Source organism: Egretta garzetta, unplaced genomic scaffold (assembly GCF_000687185.1).
Source record: "Egretta garzetta isolate BGI_Z169 unplaced genomic scaffold, ASM68718v1 scaffold594, whole genome shotgun sequence".
NCBI classification, from domain to species: Eukaryota; Metazoa; Chordata; class Aves; order Pelecaniformes; family Ardeidae; genus Egretta; species Egretta garzetta.
In genome coordinates this window covers 85,455-94,580 of record NW_009259578.1, presented here as the reverse complement: position 1 = coordinate 94,580, position 9,126 = coordinate 85,455, and positions in this window count along the sequence as shown.

The following is a 9,126-nucleotide window of genomic DNA, read 5'->3' as shown; positions in this document are numbered from 1 at the left end:
CTGCTCGTGGCTGTTCTTCAGGGTCAGCTCTTCACACTGAAATGATTTCTTGATGTAAAGGGCAATGCCCTCGCCCCTCCTTCCTCGCCTGTCCCTTCTGAACAGCCTGTAGCCATCAATAGCTAGATTCCAGTCATGGGATTCGTCCCACCAAGTTTCCGTAATAGCAATCAGGTCATAGCTTTCTAGCAGCACGATAGCTTCCAACTCCTCCTGTTTGTTTCCCATGCTGCGTGCATTTGTACAGAGGCATCTCATCTGAGCTGTCGGCCTCGTCACCTTCACAGCCGAACACCCCTTGTTTCCTTTGAGGTGCTTCACAGGCTTTTGACACTTGTATTTGTCAAAGCCAGAGAGGTGGTGATTCAGGAATAAAGCCATGCACTGATTCTAACAAGTGTGTAGCCAAACATTTTAAATAAGTAGATAAAAAGAGTTATTAGATTGCAGGCATTGTACTCAGAAAGATCTGGATTGTGGTTGAAATCAGAACTGATGCCCAGGATAGGAGCCTGACCTGCAAGCAGTTTAGTTGCATTTTCCATGGTGTTGAAGCATGTGAGGAGGTCTTTCTGGACTTCTTGACCTTGAGCAAATAGTTAGGCATCCATGGGAATGACAGAAAGAAACAGTCTGAGATGTTAGTTTGAACAGGGAAAGAAAGTCTGCAATGGGGAGGAGGTTCTGAGTTAGTTCTATGTTTTTGTAGGGGCGGTAGTTCAGCTGGCCATAACTACCCATCTTTACAGCAAACTTTTTGCACCTGTTCTTAAAGCAATGCATTTTTGTACATTTCTCTGCTACAGGTTTTTTTCCAGAACTGAGTTTTCTAGGTTCCATATGAGGATGCCAAGTGTAATAGCTCCACAAAAGTCAAAAGATGTCAGGTACCAATTCCCTCCTATCAGCCAAGCCTGTCAGAAAAGATGATATGGTTCCACATGAGTTGTTCTTGACAATTTTGCCTTAGTTGTACCTTCCAGGTGCCCAATAACAGCTTTAGTACTTCTTCCAGTAGTTTTTAGGAATTGAGGTTAAGATGACAGGTTCCATCTTTTCTTTTGAAAAATAAGTACAAAATTTGCCCATTCCCAATTTTCTAGGGCCTCATAAATTTTCCAGAAGCTCTCAACTATACCACCAACAGCTCCTGAACTGCTCACGGTCTCTAAATACACCACAGTGAACTTAATCAGATACCAGGAACTTGGAACCATCTACCTTACGAACACATTCTCTGTCCCTTTGTTGTTACCCCTCTTATCTTCAAAAAGGGCAAAAGGAGAACCCAGGGAACTACAGGCCTCACCTCAATCCCTGGTAAGGTGGTGGAATAAGTAATCCTGGAAGTCATTTCCAGGTACATGAAGGACAAGAAGGAGATTAGGAGTAGTCATCATGAATTCACAAAGGCAAGTCACACTTGACCAACTTGATAACCTTCTATGATGAAATGACTGGCTTAGTAGATGAGGGGAGAAAGTGGATATTGTCTGCCTTGACTTCAGTAAGGCCTTTGACACTGTCTCTAATAAACATCCTCATAGACAAACTGTTGAAATATGGGTTGGATGAACAGTGAAGTGGGTTGAAAGCTGGATTAACAGGCCCAGAGGGCTGTGACCAGTGGTACCAAGTCTAGTTTGAGGCCTTTAACTAGCAGTGTACCCCAGGGATCAATACTAGGTCAAATTCTGTTCATCATCTTCCTTAGTGACCTGGATGGTAGGGTAGAGTGCCCCCTCAGCAAGTTTGCTGAGAATACAAAACTGAGAGGAGTGGTTGATATACTGGTCTATCCAGAAGGACCTCAACAGTCTGGAGAAATGGGCTGACAGGAACCTCATCAAATTTAAGAGGGGGAAGTGTGAATTCCTGCAGCTGGGGAGGAACAACCCGAGGAGCCAGTACATGCTGGAAGTGAACTGTCTGGAAAGCAGCTTTGCAGAAAAGGAACTTGGTGAACACTAAGTTGAACATGAGCCAGCAATGTGGCCTTGTGGCGAAGACAGCTAATGGCATCCTGGGCTTCATTAGGAGTGTTGCCAGCAGGCCAAGGGAGGTGATCCTTCCTTTCTACTCGGCACCAGTGAAGCCACATCTGAATTATTGCATCCAGTTCTGAACTCCCCAGTAAAAGAGACATGGACATATTGGAGAGAGTACAGCAAAGGGCCACTAAAATGATTAGGGGACTTGAGCATCTCTCCTCTGAGGAGAGGCTGAAAGAGTTCAGACTGGAGAAGACTCAGGGGGATTTCATCAATGTATATCAATTGGGAGGGTGCAAAGAGGACAGAGCCAGGCTCTGCTCAGTGGTGCCCAGTGACAGGACCAGAGGCGATGGGCACAAACTGAAACACAGGAGTGTTGTGGTTTAAGCCGGCTGGCAACTAAGCACCATGCAGCCACTCACTCGCTCCCCTCCTCCCTCGGTGGGAGGGGGCAGAGAATCGGAAAAAAAAAGTAAGACCCGTGGGTTGAGATAGGGACAGTTTAATAGGAGAAGAGAATAACAATAATAATAATGATAATGGTGAGGGAATATACAGAATATACAAAACAAGTGATGCACAATGTACCCTCTGACCATTGCCCAGCCCATTCCGAGCAGTGATCCCTTTCTCCCCCCCGACCAACTAACTCCCCACACGCATGACATTATATGGTGTGGAATAGCTCTTTGGTCAGTTTGGGTTAGCTGTCCTGGCTGTGCTCCCTCCCAGTTTGTTATACACCTGACTGAGCAGGAGAAGCTCAAAAAGTCCTTGAGTATTCTAAGCACTACTTAGCAAGAACTGAAAACATCAGTGTGTTATCAACTTTCTTCTAGTACTAAATCCAAAACACAGCACTATGCCAGCTACTATGAAGAAAATTACCTCTATCCCAGCTGAAACCAGGACAAGGAGGTTTCCTCTGAACATCAGGAAAAACTTTTTCACAGTAAGGGTGACCGAGCACTGGCACAGGTTGCCCAGAGAGGTCATGGATTCTCAATCCTTGGACATATTCAAAAGCCGTCTGGACATGGTCCTTGGGTAACCGGCTCTATGTGGCCCTGCTCGAGCAGTGGGGTTGGACCAGATGACCTCCAACCAGGTGTCCCTTCCAACCTCAGCCATTCTGTGATTATCTTAATAAGTTTTTATATTAATTCGCAGCAAAGAATTCAAGATTTAGCAATGAGCACCTTGGGCTTGGACTCCTGACAAACAACCTATTTCACAGGACATCAAGTTGGGTCATAAGATCCTCAAAGGGAGGACAGCCCACCATTAGCACCATTCATATCCTCCTAAGAGTGCCCATAGTGCTTGATCTCAAAGGAACATAGCACCCTGTATCCCTAGTGGAGCCCGTTAGGCAGGTGGCTCTTGTGGGGTAGATGGTTTCTCCTCCACTACTGATTGTGCTGCAAACCTTAGTAACTGTTCTTTTTTTTGTCCTTGGGTATGTCTACTGACAAAATCTGATGAACTTGAATATTTCTCAGCCTAACCTAGAGCTGGAGAGATGCATCCAGTGCCTTTACTCTCTCACCCAACATCTGGTCTTGCACGTCCTTTCCACATATTCCATGAACTCAAAAGGAAGGAAAAATAGCAGCAGTTACAGTGCCACTAGCTTTACAGAACTCTTTGCTGTCCTTCCTATAGTTTCTTCCCAAGGGATTTCCTGCAAAGGGTCTGATAAACCACTTATTGTTCCTCTCTCAGGAGATTCTCTTAAAAGGCTCCAACCAGTGTTAAGCCGAGTGTCAGACTCTGTTTTTGTAACAGTTGCCTCATGACTTAAAAATATATGCATTATTTGGGAAAGGATCCAAAATTATCAACATGCAAAGCCCATATAGCACATTTTAAAAGCTCTTTTAACTGTACAGGTGTTAAGCATTACATTTTTCTTTGAAAGATTGGGATATTTTCTGGGACTGGTTTCATGCGTGCATCAGGCCAAGAGTGCTGCATAGACCTGAGGCCAGGCACACAAATAACCATAAGCTAGTTCAACTCTGAAAACCCTAGAAATTTAATGTTTAAACACAGAAAGGCAGGAAGACAGTAATGGTCCAGTCCCATCCAGTTGAAAGCACTGGGATGGTTTGTGTCTTTTCGCTTTGGGGATACCCAACAGATAGAACTGGTGGGTGTGGCTTCAGGCTGTTGAGATGCACAGACTCGTGCTTTCAATTACTCTCATTTGCAGCTGCACGCATTATCAATACGGTAACGTCCAGATGTATACGAAAATGGACCACCGTGTAAATATATACAGAAGTGTTTAACACAAATATCTCATTTAAAATGGTGCCTGCTTGGCAATATGGCCATCTGGGAATGAAGGCAAGGAGAGGATCTGGAAGCAAGGACTGGAAGCAGTGCTCAAATCCCCAGCACCAGCCTGTTGCCTTCATTTGCTTTATTTCAATAGCCAGGAGTATGGCCAGGAGCTTCAACAACCAGGACATCACCAAGTCTTTGCTGAGACATCTCTTTAAAGATGATTCTCCAAAAATATGGTGGTGAAAAACATTAAGTGGAGCAGGAGATTCTTGTAAAATTACAGTCAGCTTCTACCCCTCTAGAAACATTCAAAACTTGCAAGTGACCTGCTCAGATTTTTACTGCAAGACCTTTTCTCTCTTACTTCTCCTTTCCTGCCTAAATATCCTCAGGCTCTTGAATGATTGAAACCCACTAAGAAAGACAGATGGCCTTTTGATAATTTCTAACGGAATGTGTAATCTGGGATTCCCTCCCATGCTGAACTCTGTGACCCAGAATGAATATGTGCAAATTTTAGAATTCTAGTTCAATAATTAAATGGAAATATAATAAAGTAATTGAGCTGTTCTATTGCAAGCTTACACAGAGAGCTACTAGTAGTGGAGTAAAATTAAAGATTTTACATGGGCAATGACTTTAGTACAGAATCATGTATAGAATATATGAAAAATATATTCTAGTTTTTAAGACAAAACTACGTGTAAGGTAGTCTCCTTTCCAAAATAGTTAACTAATTGCATAGATTAGCAGGGTCATTGGGATACTCAAATGCATTATGGTCTATTCTTTCAAATGCAATTAGGAGCATTCAATTTAAGAACCAGTCTAAATGGGCTCATTTTACTCCATTATTTCAATCTAGCTAAGAGTAAATCAGTGAATAAATCAACATTTCACCATTAGCTGATTGTTATGGGATTAACAGGAAGCTGATATTACCAAGCAGTCCTTTATAGATTGGCACTCAGCTGTAATAAGCCTTGTTCTGATTAAGCTGCCCGTGGGCTTTTGCACTATTTTATATTTCTGTGTGTTCATCTGTGCTCCTAAAAAGTGACAGTGCCTCAGAAGGATATTGCACATGGCCCAGATAAAGCCCATGATGCTCCTCACCGTTCCACCCAATGTATTTGTTGGCTTCTTCACATTCCTCTTTACAATGTTTCTGCTATGCACGACAAATTGGGCTTAGTGGCTGTGTTTGCAAGTCTTACAAGTCCCTCAGTGCTCAAAATATGACTAGCAAGAATTAACCACAATAAAAGCTCCAAGCCCAAGCACTGACTTCCTCAGCTAGAAAAATGAATGCCCTGTCTGCTAAGAGTAAAACCACTTTTCTCTTTAGGTAGATCAGCTCATGGAAGGAGACACGAAACAATTACCCGTCGTGTTCCACATGTGTAAGCATCTGACACCGTGCTGTCGGCAGGCTCTGACCTGTCACATACAATACTGGAAGGATTCAAGTACAGTGACTGGAATTTTTATGGAAGTCTCAGTATCTACTTAATAATTTCAAAGTGTTTGACATTTCAGCAAAGAGGTCTCCTGCACAGGAGCCAACTGGGTTAACAAGAATTGGAGTAGCAGAGAGCATTATTTGGTTTTCTGTACTGTTTTCTGCCCCAACTTCCTCCCAAAAGCCTCCATATAAGGTGTTTCCGTCAAAACAATATCAGATTATGGAAAAAGGCAAAGGGAAATCTTTAGCAAAACCACAAGATGAGCTGCTCAAAATTATTTCAGCCCACAGCTGATGGACAACTAGAAGTAATGAATAGACTACTAACCATAAACAGCTGCCTTAAGTTTCAGGAAGACATCACCATATTTACTCCTTATCAGACCAGAAGTCAGCTGAAACTTTGCAACAAAATTATGCTCTGTGTCTGTGATATTACATTGGCAAATGACAAATGGACTTCGTTTTCCTGGATGGAGCGATGCAGTGGCCAGTGTAGTAAATGTAAAACCCTCCAACACAATTTCAGAAGCACCAGTAAATAAAGGTCCCTTAGAACAGAGCCATCCCAGTCCAAAGCCCTATGTACGAACATCTCAGAACATAAACACATTCCACTTACTTAATGTCCCTGGAAACACCAGTGTGTGAAGCCAAATGAGCCCTGCAAACCAGGCTGAATTCACATACACAAGAACAGGGCTTTCTACTTGCCAATAGCAGCATTTCACAAAATAGCCACCCCATTGTCAACCTCTCCATCTTCACCCTCAAGGCATATCTTCAAAACCCCATCAAAAAACAGCCCTGGAAACTACTATTCATAACTCAACTGAGTATTAAAAGTCATAGATTCAAGGACAATACTGGTTTTACAACACTTCAAACTCCGGTTAATCCTTCCACAGAAGCTTGCTGACGGGCTTATTTCAGTATTTTACACTGAACAGTTGTTGGATGCAGATGGGCATCACACCATGACTGCTGATCTGAACAGAGGGCAACCGCCTGAACTGCATTTTCTGCAGACCTGGATTCTGGGGTGAGCAACTGCCCTGGGACCAGGATGGGGACCTCTGTGGACTTCGACAAGGAAAGCTTAATTAGGGACCTCTTTCAGGCTCAGGTGTGAGATAGGTGTCAAGTAGCTTAGCTCTGTCTAGTGGTGGGCAGATATGGACATGGCCAGAGGCACACCTTAAGAGGCCTTGGGAACTTCAGAGGAAAAAAAAAAGTGCTCACAGGGTTTAGGCATCTTCAAGGCTTACTGTTGTCCAGCTCCAACAGTGAAGGCCAAATAAAACTCACAGCCAAGGCATGAAGACTGTTGCTGGATCTTGTCCAAAACTGCCTGGTCTTGCAGCTATGCTGTGTGGAAGCTGGTCATAACAGTACGATAAAAGTGCTCCTGAGAAGAAATAATGCAGACAGATCCTAGACGAAGGTGTTACCCACGCGGGTGTGGTCCCAGCTTCAGACAATTTCTGAAAATCCACCACCTCTATCTTCTTCTACAAGGCGACTGATTCATGTACTTCCTTGCCTCCTGCATTGCACTGTATTGTATCACCTTGGGATGCAAGGACACTGAATTGTCGGTTCTTTATCTAAGTTTCTATGTTGTACAATGGGGACAAAACAGAGAGGGCTGTTTCAGCAACATAACAAAGTGTTCTGAAAGCGAATACTTTCAGAACAGAAGCTATTTTGAGGAAAGGCTTGTGTATTCTACCTTGGAAAGCATTTAGCACATTTGTGTTGACCGTGGATAGAGATAAATACCATAGTAACATCAGATAGGATATACACCTTCCCTTACATGAAATAATAAAATAGAATATGAAATACTGAAATAATAGGAATAAGAATATGCCAATAGTTAAATACTGCTTTTTCAGATGGAGCAGAATACCAGTTGTCCCAGATGATAAGCTAATTACTGCCTTTCTGAAACACTGTAAAGAAGCAGAACGTGGCAGTCTAGAAACAGCTAGTGTCTTTAAAGATTACTACAGGAAGGAGAATACTAATTCAGAGGTCAAACATTTGGGGCTTATGTTTACAAAATTCAGCCAAAGTAAATGATGCAGTGACTGAAATAGGCTGGGGAGATTTGTTGGAGCCCAACTGACCAAGCACACTGCCTTGCCTGCCCTGCTCTGCATAATTAACTACCTTATTAACTAGACAATTGATTCACTACTTTATTGATTGATTGCTGCATTCATTCTCTTCCTGCTTTTTGTTTTGCTGCCAAATTTATCAGTTTAATTGCACAACTTTCTCCCTAAGTGATTCATTCCCTAATCAACTCGCTGGCTCACCGGGGAGCCTGTTTCTCACCCAGCTGACTGCTCAGCTGAACCCTAAGCCTTCACCTGCCTGATCTTCTCAACCTGCGTGACAAGGCGTGGGGCCCCTCAGGGTTCAGACTACAGGTTCTGTTTGATGCTTTGGATGTTAGGAAATTTGATATTTATTCTACATCTGCCTGATGAAAAACTGCACTGTAAATCGTCAAGTGATCTGCTTTCTGTGTCCTGATAGTGAGCTGGAGCTACGAAAAGTCGCAGTACAGGGCCTGTAAAAAGTCAGTGACTCTCTGTTTATATGGACGCCTCTTTTAGACAACACTTGCTTGTCTACATGACAACTGACTGCTATCATGCTGCCCGAGGTAAAGCTGCTTTTCAAATCTTAACTACAGAAGACAAGCAAATCTGCTTATTGCAAGTCCAGAGGAAGATATTTAGACCGCTTGACCAGCCTGGCTAGCTGGCCAGTGAAAAAGGGCAACAAAAGCCACTTAAAAATTAAATCAGGTTGCTTAGGGCCTTGTCCCTTCAAGTGTTGAATACCTCCATGGAGGGAGGATCCACCACTGCTCCAGGCAGCCTGTTTCCATGCTTGACCATCCTTTTTTGAATATTTTTTTCCCCTATCTCCAGCTAGCATTTCCTCTGGCACAACTCATATTGACCTTTGGCTGTGCACCTCTCAGAGGAGCTGGGCTCCATCTTCTCCACAGTTCCCCTCCCAATAGTCTGCTCCTGGGCAGCAGTTAGGTCCCCCTCACCCTTCTCCTGTCCACCACACGCTCCAGCAACATTACAATATGATAGCAAATTGAGAAACTGCCAGATGCTGAGAGCAATGGAAGGGGACAAGTGGCTGGACAACCCCAGCTTGGGGCTAAACTAATAAAACAACAGGAGAAACTGCCAGATATCACACACAGGGAGAGGGATGTATTGGGAACTCCTTCTGGATGAAGGACATCAGAACACAGTGGGAACAGAAGATTCCCAGCCTTACCAGGGTCACTAAGGCCAGAATTATTAAATAACGGTCTAAAAATCACCAAAACCAGGGCCA